Here is a 13,342-nt window from a genome sequence, read left to right as displayed (position 1 = left end):
GAGGGAGATGGAACTCCTATAGACCACAGCAACCCCCCCTCCCCGACCCTCACGTCTACCCTGATGCTGAACCAGGTACCCTGGCAGACATAGCTGGGAGAGACTGACTTCTCCCTGCTCACCCACCCAGGTCTCAGTTATACATGCCAGATCGGCTGCCTCATCCACAAATCATGAATGAGGGAGATCTTATTATGTACCGATCTGATGTTTAGGAGCAGCATCCAGAGGTCTGAGAGCTGGCTGATAGGGCAAGCAACAAACCTGCGGGTGTGGGGAGGACCGGAACTAGGCACAGCCATTAACTGCCTGGGCTGCATTCCCCTTACCTGGCAAGTCCTCCTCACAATGCCATATCTCCCTCTACCCACCCATCACTACACTAATTGGGACCCCCTCAAGTCTCCCCACTTGGTTCTGAGTCCTCTCTCCCAGGCACATAACTCAAGACCCGCAAGTCCCACAAAAAGCGAGGAAATCTACAAAAGCAGGAGCCAGTAAAAGGCAGCAGTCTCCTGAAAATTTAACCCTGGTGCAATGGTCCTTACTAGAATGGGATACAAACAACTGAGGCTAGTCCCTGTGGCGGAAGACATCACGTCAGTCATTAAAATACAAAACCAACGTAAAATTACAGACTTTTATGGCCCCAGTTTGAAGGACGCATTTGTCATGGAACTCCTGGATAAATCTGCACCTGAATGCACTGAAGAATGTTTAGACTGGTCTCTGGGCCCACAGTGCATAATGAAGTTGTCGATCTGGGATACTATGGGGGCCGGTGAGCGCACCTTGGCTGTGGAACTGGAGCAAGCGAGTTCCTCCATTGTAAACCCGCAGCAGGTGTGTAGATCTGATCAGTCACAGGGGAGTCCTGTGAGAGCCTCTTCGACCTGCCTTGAGGGGTCTCTGAGGGACAGCTGCAACCCCTCATCACCACAGCCTTGCACTTCCTTTTCTCACCAGCCCTCTAGCCACAAAGGAACCAACTCCCATACAGTAATTAACCTTTTTAACTCTCAGCTTGAGCTGACTAGGAGTCTGTTCATAAGTTGGACGGAGGATCTGTCTCAGATTAAGAATCTTCTCACTGAGTGCATGGGCCAGCTGTCTTCACTAATGGACTTAATATCGCTTAACTTAAGGGGTCTTGTTCAGCCTACCTCTACTACTATAGAAGGCTCAGAGCTGGACCCTAAGACCCGGGTAGACAGGGAATTTAGTCCCTCACATGAAGTTAGCTCCCTAATTGGGTCCCCTACTCGTGGAATTCAACAGAGGAGCGTAAGACACCTCAGTACGTCAAGTAAAAACCATACCTACAGTGACAGCAGTAACAACACTCCGGACCCAACTAAAAAGAGCTTTAAACGTAAAAACTCTAAGGCCCATGTAAACCTAAAAAGGAAAACAAAAAATATAAAAACTGCTGCTAGTATTAAAAGGGGCTCAAAAATGAACTTTAACAAACTTTTCAAGATACTGGACCGTGATGAGAATGGACACAAGGCAACGGTCTTAATGAGGCAAGCCGATAAAAATAAAATCAAAACTGATAAGACTGAACAAAAGCAGACCTGTCTGATGCCAAGGCCAGAAGTTCTGCCCACACATGATACAGGAACAGGCCCCTTAGAGCCCCGGACAATCTTGCAACCTGCCAATAGGGGAGATGTCCCCTTAATTACAGATGTGGATTGAGAGCGTCCCCAGATACTAACCCTGGAAAACAAAAAGTAGCGTCTCCAGTTAAAGGATGAGGACCTGGACTTCATTAATTATCCCAAACCCTATGGCTGGTTGTCACAGCACGACCGCAAACTACATCTACTGAAGTTTATGTCTGCTTTAGTCAATTCCTTGCTAGAAGTAGACTCCATCAAGAAGATCGACTATCTTTTTTATAATTATAAAGCGGCTCGAGCCTTGGTTACCTTTGCCTCAGCCACTATTGGGGAAACAGTCTACTCACTCAAGGAGGCGTTCCTAAGAAGGGGCATCGAGGTTAAAAGGCATTTTAGGGATAATTCCCCTGCTCTGCCTCTGGTTACCTGCAGTGTGGGGAAATGTTTTGTTCCTCCAATTCCAAGGCACGAGAAGCCCTCTACTGGAGTTTCTGTTAATGGAGCTAGTGTCCCCACTGTTTTACCAACTTACAATCCCGGGACAGACAATTCAGGGTTGCTGAGTTCCAGGATTATGCATGGCGTGGGGAAGCACGCTGTGAGCAAGACAGATCCTGTGCTTGGGAACTATGTCCCTGAAGAATTATTACTTATTGACATCTTCGGGGCGCTCCCTGAACAGGAACAGTGTGAGATTTTGTTGTGACTGTCTTTTCTGGAAGATACTCTTTCGAATCTGATTAATCGCGATAGCGAGTTGAAATTGAATGTTTCCTGTCTGACAGCTCCCGAACATCGAGCAACACACAGTAGCTCAGCTTGGGTAACTTCTTCCTCATCTAGGCATCAGACCACAGTTTTGCCGGGTCATCTTGTTCTAAGTCCGGAAATAATTGTAAAGCAACCTTCAAAACTGCCATCGAATAATGATCCAATGAGTTCAGTCAATGGTGGGAGCCTACCACAGTCGCTAGTGCCTACAATAAATGAGGAATTACAACAAAACCCTGCTTCTTACAATTATACAAATCTGGAGCCAAAATCTTTCGACTGGCTGGTCACACAGTTTCTGGAACCTCACGAGTGTAGTCCTCCAGTTCACAACAGTAGCTGTCCTATTCCCATTGTTCAATCTCCTGCCCTTTATGTTCCACCCGCTAATTGCTGTGTCCTGAAGGCCTCCCAAGGCATTTTGGATAAAACCGAAGAGTCAGATTGACTACGATCGCCGCCTGGCTCCTCTTCATTAAAAATCCTCTCTTGGAACATTGCTGTGTGGAAAACTAAAAGCCGGGACCTTAACATTTTGGCCTATTTGAACAAATTTGATATTATCCTGCTCCAGGAGACTTGGTGCAGAGATCATATCTTTGCTGATGGGTTTGTGTCATTTTGTACCCCTGCATTCCCAAGTAAGAGTAAGGGTAGAGCCAGACAGGGTTTGTGTGTTCTGATCTCTTCCTCACTGGATGCCAAACTAACTGAGCTTCCGGTTACTGACTTCACGGATAGTGACTCTATGGTGTTGGCCATGATTTCAGAACTAAGGTCGTTACAGCTATCTTTACTTTTATTTAATATTTACTTTCCTCCAACGTCTAATAGGGAGGTTGTTCTGTCCAACTGGCTCAAACTCGACTCTTTATATGCTTATTGGTCATCTATTTTTATCTATGCATTTCCAGTTATAGCAGGAGATTTTAACGCAAGGACAGGAACTTACTTGGAGGATGCTCCCTTGATTGGGTTCCTCTCTAATGTTGATAGGAATCACTTAAGGCGCAACGCTCGTCATTCCAAGGACCATTATTTAAATTTAGCAGGAGTTGGTTTGCTTCAGTTTGTTTTCAAATACGATTTATGTATCTTAAATGGTTCTCATGCTGGTGATGACTGGGGGGAGTTCACCTATATTTCTCCCCGGGGATTGAATGTGGTTGATTATATAATCATACCTAAGATGATGGAAACTATGAGTTATCTTTTTAGAGTAGCGGTCTGCTCTGTGAGTGATCATCTGCCCCTGGAATTTTTTCTTTCTGTCTCAGGCAGAGCACAGCTACATAAACCTTCCTTGGTTCTCTCAAATCTACCACCACCGGCCGGTTTTAATAAGATTAAGTGGTCCTCCAAAACAGGCCAGGCATTTAATAATTTTATTCAACTTCCCCACATAAGCCGATTAGTGAGTCGGTTAACCTCAGACAGTCTGCCCAGTTTAGGCTTGGCAATTTATGAGGACTTGATTCAGGATTTAAATGCCACACTTCATACCATCTCCTCGCATACCTTCAGATACCGATAGACAGATCCAATAGTTGGTTTGATAGAGAATGTAGGGACCTAAGAAGGAGAATTCGCTCTGCTTACCTCTGCTGTCGTAACAATAATGAACGCCAACTCCCGCATTCCTATGTATTACGAAAAGAGTACAAGAAACTTACAGCCAGGAAGAAAAATGAGGCTGTCAGGGACTCTTGGCGAATGCTTATAGCAGCAACTATCACGCATAGCACCAACTCTTTTTGGCAGTTAGTCTCTGGAGCCCTGGGCAGCCACAAGGGAAGTCCCAACTGTCACATCCCAGCTGACATCTGGGAGGAGCATTTTCGGGCTGTGTTTAACAATTCTAATTCTTTAGGCTCCAGCCCCCCTCTCCCTTTGCTGTCTGATATTCCTGAGTGGCCCCCTGTTGACTCTAACACCATTGTGGAGTTTCTTTCACACCTTAAGCTAGGCAAGGCCCCTGGTCCCGATGGTATTCCCCCAGAGTTGCTGAAATGCAACATTAGCTGGTGGGCTTCTCTGTTGGCTTCTCTTTTCACGGTAATCAATAAATCCTTCCGGGAAGGATTGCTTCGCTTGTGCCTGCCTCTGAGACGAGCTCTCGTCTCAGAGGAAGCTTTTTCAGTTTTAAAACCAGCCAAAAGGTTTTTTTTGACTGGTAAAAACTTTTTCCCAGGCAAGGGAGAAACGAAGAGATCATCCACAAGCTTTGTTGTGTTTGTTGGGGGACTTGAATTCATTAAGATCGCCTATGAACGAAGGACCAGCCAGCAACGTCGGACAGAGCTAGGAATTTCAAGCAAGCTCAAACTGATTAAGCGAGACGTTTTTCTTTTCTTCAAAGAAAAACAGATTTAACAGGCAAGCATTCTTCTATCTATCCTTATCATTTGGCTTAAATTGCTGCAGTAAAAGAGATTTGTTAAAAGAATCAGCAGTAAAGAATCCCTGGGTGAGTTATAACTTTTCTCTTTTATACACGGAATTAAGGCGGAAGGAAATCGAAATAGCTTATCTTTGTTTTTATTGCAAAAAGCTGGCCTGGAATTGAACATTATAAAGATACAAACGGATGAGAGATATCTAATCTGAGGAGAAAAATTTTGATTTATATGAACTTTTGAGTATTATATGTCTGGGACTATTTTTTCTGGTCTACTTCATTTTGACAAATCTGCTTGTTCTTTATGCCACTAACTATTTGGATGCTGTGAACTAAATTTGTTTTGCATTCTTGGACACATAAGAGATAAGGCAGTTTGTGCTGTCTACATTATGATGTCATCAGGTTTGGATTATTAACTCCTTTGTTGCTGGAAAAAGAAATAAATTGCTCTTTGCTAGGGAATAGTGCTATATTGGAAATTGAAGGGTTTTTTTCTTCTTGGTTTTAAAAATGACAATTAAGAGAGTGGCTGAGATCCTGGAAGTAAATATGTTTCAGAAAATAATGGATGAGATTGAGATAATGAAACAAAAACTGAGACATGGCAAACAAGAGATGAAAATTGAATTTGGCAAAATGAAGCAGGAGCTGAAAGAAATAGGGGATTTTATGAGAGAGGAGGTTGATGAGATCAAACATATAATTAGACAAGCAATAGAAGAAGAAAGAAAAATTAAAGGGAAGATGCAAGTCCTGGAGATTGGAACAGATATATCAAATGTGGAACTGGAAAAAGATTTGGAGTTTATGGACCTTAGAGATAAAGATTACTGTTTGGAATTCAGCGTTGTCCCTGAAGAAATTGATGAAGATATCAGAGATAAAGCTATCAATGTTTCAAAAAAATTTCTGGACTGGAATGATGTGATGGAGCATGAAATAGAGAAAATCTATAGAATTAATTACAGATATGTGACAATGGAAAAACTCTCAAGAGATGTGCTAGTGCATTTCATAAAAAAGAGGAACAGTGATATGACTTTACAACAACATTTCAGTAACACATTCAGAATTGATGGCAAAGAAATATTTGTGAGGAAGGAAATTCCCATCAGACTCTTATTATATGACTATGACTATGACAGCAAGATTATTATGGATGCAAGGATGGAAGATGGAAGACGGAATTAACACTGATAATGGAAGAATGGCTATTGAAACTAGTGGACCTAGCAGACTTGATGAGATGGATTAATCGACATGTTTATTTGGAGAAAAATCGATGGATATATTTCTCAAGGACTGGAAACCTCTCTTTGACTTTTTGCGGAAAGAATAAAGTGATGTTAATGAGATTTGATGATTAATTAAGATAACTACTGGAGGAAAGTGATTTTGTAATATATTAAGAGACAGGTTTGTTATATACTATAGACCTATAACTGATCTGCGACAAATCGGAAGTCAACATTTTATTTTATTGTATTAATTATTAATTTTTTTGTTTTGTTTTGCTTTTTGAAACTTTGAATAAAAATTAATGATAAAAAAAATAATAATAAATCGGGATTGATCCCTGCAACTTGGTTGAGAGCTTTCATCATCCCTATCTATAAGAACGGACCTAAAAATGACCCGAGCAACTATCGGCCAATTAGTCTGCTCTCCATTGTGGGTAAGATGTATGCCAGCTACTTAGGTTCCAAGCTGAAATTGTGGGTAAGCGCCAATAATATCATGGGAGAAGAGCAGATTGGATTTAAATCAGGCTGCTCTACTCTTGATCATTGCTTGGTCCTAGCTCAGCTGGCGTACAAACACTCCAAGCCTCGTGGAGGTAAACTTTTTACAGCCTTCATTGACCTGAAGTCTGCTTTTGACTCCATCTCCTGCGAACGTCTGTGGAGCAAACTAGAATCTCTCTCTATTGAGAAGAGACTTCTGTTTCTGATATCGGCTTTATATCATAGCACCTCCATCCAAGTTCGCTGTAGCCATCGTGGCCACCTTTCATGAGAAATACGCTCTTCACAAGGCGTTAGGCAAGGATGTGTTCTAGCCCCCACCTTATTTAATTTATACTTGGCTGATCTTCCCTCTGTCTTGGGAAGGCTACAATCCCACCCCCCTAAAATAGGGTCTGTCAAAGTGTCTATCCTGCTTTATGCAGATGATGCTGTTTTAATATCTCAAACCCAGTTGGGTCTAAAAAGATTACTCTCGGGTTTTGTGGATTACTGTAAAGGTAATTCTCTAACTATCAATCATGCTAAATCCAAAGTAATTGTGTTCTCTAAGAGAAAGGCTAGGTTTCCTTGGTATTTAGGTTCTGTCAGAATCGAACAGGTAAACTCCTTCAAGTACTTGGGGATCTGGTTTCAAGAGACGGTCAGTTGGAAATTTCAAGCTAATTATATCAAAGCTAAAGCAGAGAAAAATTTGGGAGCATTAACCCATTTTTATTTCTCTAAAGGTGGGAAATTTGTTCCAGCTGCAGTATGCGTTATCAGATCCAAAATAATCCTGATGTTGTTATATGGGCCCCCGATTTGGACCCCTTATTTCAAGGGACACCTTGAAGACTTTCTTCACGCCTCTTTAAGATCTATCTTTGGTGTGCCTATATGTGTCTCTGGGGCTACCCTTATGTTGGAAGTTGGTTTAAATTCCATAAACTGTCTAGCATGGCTCTATACTATTCATTATTGGCTTCAGTGTTTTTCCACGCTTACCCAAGAGTCATATGCGAGACAGATTTTAAGTGACTCATCTAATACATCTTGGTCCAAATTGGTATTGGAGAAAATTGCCTCGGTAGGTCTTTCCCCTGTAGACCTGCTTGAAATGGAACTCAACGGGGCCAAGGCAATGGTGAAACAGCGATTAGTCGACATTGACAACCAAGAGCTCTATGTTGCAGCCTCTGGCCCCTGTTCCCCCCGCGCATTGGGTTTGGCAGACTCCCCTAGCAAGGAAGGGATGCGCTACCTACGTTGGCTCTCTGTCCCTAAGTATAGAAGGGCCTTCTCTCTGGCTCGCTTCGATGCTTTACTCTTGAAACTTTTAGAGGGCAAGTACGATAAGATCCTGAGGATTCATAGGTTTTGCCCTTGTGACATGTCTGAGGTGGAGACGGTTTCTCATGTTCTTTTTAATTGTAGATTTTATGATGGTGCCAGAAATGACCTTTTAACTCCTATTTTTCAAGCCTTCCCAGGTCGCTCCACAAGTGTACTTCTATCAACCCTCCTTCAGGGCTCTGATAAAGAAATCACAATACGTGTGACCAAATTTCTGAATCAGGCCATGGAAGTCAGGAAATACCTGATCAGGCCTAGGTCTTGATTCATTTATCTGTTTATATCTTTCAGTTTTAAAAGTTTATACTAATCTGTTAAAGTGTCCATATTTGTTTTGTATGTGGGTTGCTTGCAATGGTCCGTAGACTACGCAATAAAGATTGTTGTTGTTGATCATACAAAGCAGCAGCCATCTCAGCCAGCCAGCTTATGTATCCCCTCCAGGGAAAGGACAGGTGGACAAAATCAGCAACAGCTGACTGAGTACCTGGGGGCCTGGTCCTGCAAGGTGGGGCAACCTGCAGCACAGAAGACCAACAGGGAGAGGGCAGTGGTGGTAGTCAAACAGCAGCAGCAGCAAGCAGGCAGGCAGGCAGGCAGACAGACAGCCGCAGCAGATGGCTCTCCCTCTTCCCTGGGCAATGGTATTCCCCTTCTTCCTGCAGGCACTGGGTTATGTGCCTTCAAGATTATTTTGACTTATGGCAATCCTATGAATCAGCTATTTTCTTTTCCCCCTAACTTTTTGATACATAAAGCATAAAAAAGCAAAAAAGCATAACACTGCTCAAACAAAAATTTGTATTTCAGCTGTATCCTACCAAGGAAAACACAGATATTCATACGTCCGGTTTTTTTTAAAGGAACCTACTGCAGCTGGTAGAATAGACTAAGCATGCTCAGTCACCTAGCAACCAGAATGGAAATGTATAATTAGAGGGCAGGGCCACAAGGAAAAAGTGAGACTAATCCTCCCCAAAGGAATGCCTACTTGTGTGAATGGGAAAAACTGATTGGTAGCTCATTGAGCAGGAACTGTAGACAGTGCAAATCTATTACGAAGGTAAATGCAGTGTATTTCCTACAAAGAAATGCTCCCATGTAGATGAGCTCAGATTTACCTGACAGGCTTTTCTGACTGCTCCGCCTTAGGGCAAGACAATTCTTACGCAGCCTGTGGGAGGGAGGGGCCACCTCACCTAGAAAACATAGGAAACGTCAATGAAGAAATAACCACTGTGTGGCACTTTTGATTCAACTGTTGGGGGGAGGGGAAAGCCAGGACAGGCGTGAAGAATGTGAAATGAAACAAAGCAAGGGACACACTAGTGTATATATTGCATGGTGCTGGATAGGTATACAAAAACAGTACTAGATCACAGTCTCTCCTTCCTGGACATACAGATAATAAGATAGTGATGATATCACACCTAGCCTACCATCTACCGGTACATTCTTATGCAGGCTCAAAAAGTACATAGTACTACCTGACAAGATACCACTACAGATAATGGTGCTGTTGATGAGCACCCACCCTTCCTCAACAGAGCTCAGGGCACATAATTCTCTCCCACCCACCCCCCATTTCATTTTCACAACCCTGTGTAGCCTGAGAGATATAGTGACTGCCCCAGGATCACCCAATGAACTTCCTGGCTGGGTGGGGATTTGAACCTGGGTCTCCCTGCTCCTAATCTAAGCAAGGATTAGATTTTTTTTTTTAAAAAAAGCCCTCTTCACACATAAGTAACTAGCATTTCAGAGATAAAACTAAAGAAGAACCTTCCCACTGACAATCTACTTTTCCATGGATGGGCTTTCGGAGTGAGAGAGCATTTAATCATGTGATCACCCACATGCATCAGGAAGTAGCTACAATCCCCAGAGGGCTGTATCCCATGTTTTTTCTAAATAGGTAGATCAGCTGTAACAATACTTTTGAAAGCATGGCTCCTAATGGTATACTTTAACCACCTTGTTCATAAACCAGTGAATCAAAAATATTTAGGTTTCTTGGAATACTTATAATTTTCAGACATTACTTAAGAGTTTAGCCAATCTACCAGTTAGTGTGAAATGGATGGATTTATAATATAGTAGAATCATAGAATCATAGAGTTGGAAGGGGCCTTGTAGGCCATCGAGTCCAACCCCCTGCTCATAGCAGGAAATCCACAGCTAGAGCATCTCCCACAGATAGCTGTCCAGCCTCTGCTTGAAGACATCCAGCGAAGGGGATCCCACCACCTCCCTAGGCAGTCGGTTCCATCGCCGAACTGCCCTTACTGTCAAGAAGTTCCTTCTAATGTCCAATCTGAATCTACGCTCCAGCAACTTAAAAACCATTAGACCTAGTCCTACCCTCTGGGGCAGCAGTGAACAAATCTGTACCCTCCTCTATGTGACAGCCCTTCAGGTACTTGAAGAGTGCAATCATGTCACCCCTCAGCCTTACTTACAGTATTACTTTGGGAATCAGATGGGCTATTCAATAACATTAAAATGACAAACCAAAAAGCAAAAACAACTGTTTTCTGCATAGAAAAAATTGCTATGTAGCATTTAATCATTGTTACAAAGGTTATCATAGGTTATTTTGAGTTTAATGCAGGCAGCCAGAAGATCATAGCAAAAACAAATATCTCATTTTTTATTATTATGTAAGTCATTGGCAGAGATACACCTATCCTTCTAATTCATGCCTCAGTCAACAGTGCATCAAATACTTTGGAGAAATTATGATGAAAGAAAAAATGTGCAACCATTTCCTATTTTTAACTGGGAGGGGGATACCTTATGGGGTGGGAAGGTGGGACAGGTCATTTTCCGTATTAAGCCAATATAGATATTCTCTCTCACACTTACACAACACACCAGCTTTTAAAACAAGATGCCTTCCCAAGTGACCCATTCAAATACTGATTCTCAGGCCAACTCGCAATAAAAAATAATGGAAGTGGGGGTAGCTGAAATATGAGAATGATGGGAAGGAACAAGGATAAGGAGGATAGAAATAAAAACAAGAACAGTTAGGAATAACTGATTGGCAGTGAAATTAGGCTCTGGAATAACAAACTTGTGAAACAGTTCTGTATTGACGAGATAAACCACTCTGCTTTTTTAGTACATTAGGGCCCCGCTTATACTGCAGGTTAGTGACCAGGCCCCCGCAGTAAAGCAGAAATCGCCGTAAAGCGGAACCCATTGACTATAATGGGTTGCGTCGCACAAAAATGCTGCGAAAATGCCGCAAAAGCGCAAAATCGGCTTTAAAATGGGGAATTTTCCCTAATTGAAAGCTGCCGCATCAGCAGAACGCCGGAAAACGGAACGCCGTAAAGTGGGACCCTACTGTATTGTAAGATAGAAACAGCTTAGACATTATCTAATGCGACATAGTTTACCATTACTTAGAAACTGACAGCATCAGGTTGTGCCATACAATGCGGCATGGAGGACATAGTTAATTGGACAGTATATAATGACAAAAATAAATAAATTTGTCTAGCACAAAATATGGACACACATATGCAATAACTTCATTTAGAAACACCCAGCAAATCTCTTGAACATACTACTACTGTGAAAAGATTTCAAAATTTGAGAAGCTGTCATGGACATACTCCTCTCCCCCCTCCAAACCACTCAAGATGGAGTACTGTCCAATCGAAGAGATGATTGCTGACGCTTTGACGAAGGCATTGGGAAAAGTCAGGTTCAATAAATTGTTGAGACAAGATGAACCTTGTCACCTGAATCAAATGCTCATTGAGAAGACAAGTGTGACAAGAGCAACTCCCATTTGGTCCTCTTTACATAGGGAGAGAAATGGAGAGATAGTCCTCATAGCTTTGGAATTCCCTCCCTAGGGAGATAAGAATGACCCCTTCCCTGCAGTCCTTTCGCCGACAGTTAAAAACTTTCTTATTTCAGCAAGCCTTTGATTCCGAAGGTGGCCAAGGATAGGCCCAAAAGGATGTTATATTGTTCTTGCCAGTTTATTTTTTTAATTATTCTGATTTTATGATTATGTTTTTTAATTATTAGAAACAGTTTAATGCTATTTTAAACTAGAGTTCATCTTTAATTATATCTGTTTATACTTATTTATTTATGTATTATATGCTTTTATTTTTGATAGGTTTTTAATTGTATGTGTCTTTTATCTGGAAGCCGCCGTGAGTTCCAATTTGGAAAAACGACGGGGTATAAATAAAGTTAATAATAATAATAATAATAATAACAATAACAATAACAATAACAACAATAATAATAGCTGGCTAGGCTGCCACTGACCTTCACTCATCTTTTCTGTCTGTCTTCCTTCTGTGTAAATTCATTGAGCTATTTACACCTCTAACTCACCTTTCTGTTTTTTTCTTCTCTGCTTCTCACTGAAGGAGAAGGAGCCATGTTCTTTTTGTCTCCTCTCTAGCATGACAGACAATGTCCGGGCATGGTCATTGCAGCCAGGGCTGGCTCCAGGCATGCTAGGGCCCTTGGGCATCAGCTTGCCCTGGCCCCCGGCATGTGCGCACGCACGCTCCCCCATGCGCCCCACCTACCTGTCTCCTGTCTTTTACCATTGCCCTTAATGAAGATGGCGGCTGCAGTTTCCCTAAGGGGATGAAGCCTCTGCTGCCATCTTTGTTGATGGCACATGTGTGTGCTACGCATGCGCATCTCTACCATCAACTAACATGGCGGCTGTGGCTTCAGTACCTTAGGGAAGCCGCGGCTGCCATCTTCTTTAAGGGCAATGCTAAAAGGCAGGAGACAGGTAGGTGGTGCAAGGGAATGGAGGGCAGGTGGAAGCTCCTGCCCTGTGATCCATGGATGGTGCCCTGGATCGCGGAAGGGGAGCAGAGGGCCCCTCATGGGCTCCTGTAGCTCCGGGACACTCGGGCCAGTGCCTTACCTGGCCGCCCTTTCGAACCCGCCCTGATTGCAGCCTCCAATTTAGTTAGCTAGATAGAAGTAGCACCTTTCCTATCCAGTATGTATTTCTGTTAATAAAGTAGTTTTTTCTTATTTTGAAAATAAGTCTGAGTGTTTTAAAGCAAGGTAAAAGCTCACTTTCTGTCAGGTAAAATCACACCCATGCAGCACAGAATGCTGAGCAAGCTACATTAAGCTAAACTCTGCTAATATACTAAATCTCTGATTGGTCTACCAGCCATTCGAGATTCCCAACAGTGCAGACTATAACAGTGAAGGGGAACCTACACTTCCCAGGATTCTTTGGCGGAAGTCATGCACTTTAAATGTGAGTTAGACGTTCTTTAAATATATTATGTGGATCTGCATTACTTCATATACTTGCCTGCATATAAATCATTTTAATTACTTGGTACACCAGTGAACTAAGGACAATGAAACAGGCTAGGCGATGGCTGGATGACAGCTAGAGCGCAAGTGGCGAAAGATGTGCTGTGAAGCTGATTGGGCATGAGTAAAACATCATA

Source organism: Rhineura floridana, chromosome 9 (genome assembly GCF_030035675.1).
Source record: "Rhineura floridana isolate rRhiFlo1 chromosome 9, rRhiFlo1.hap2, whole genome shotgun sequence".
Lineage (NCBI taxonomy): Eukaryota > Metazoa > Chordata > Lepidosauria > Squamata > Rhineuridae > Rhineura > Rhineura floridana.
Note: the sequence above shows the minus strand (reverse complement) of the source record.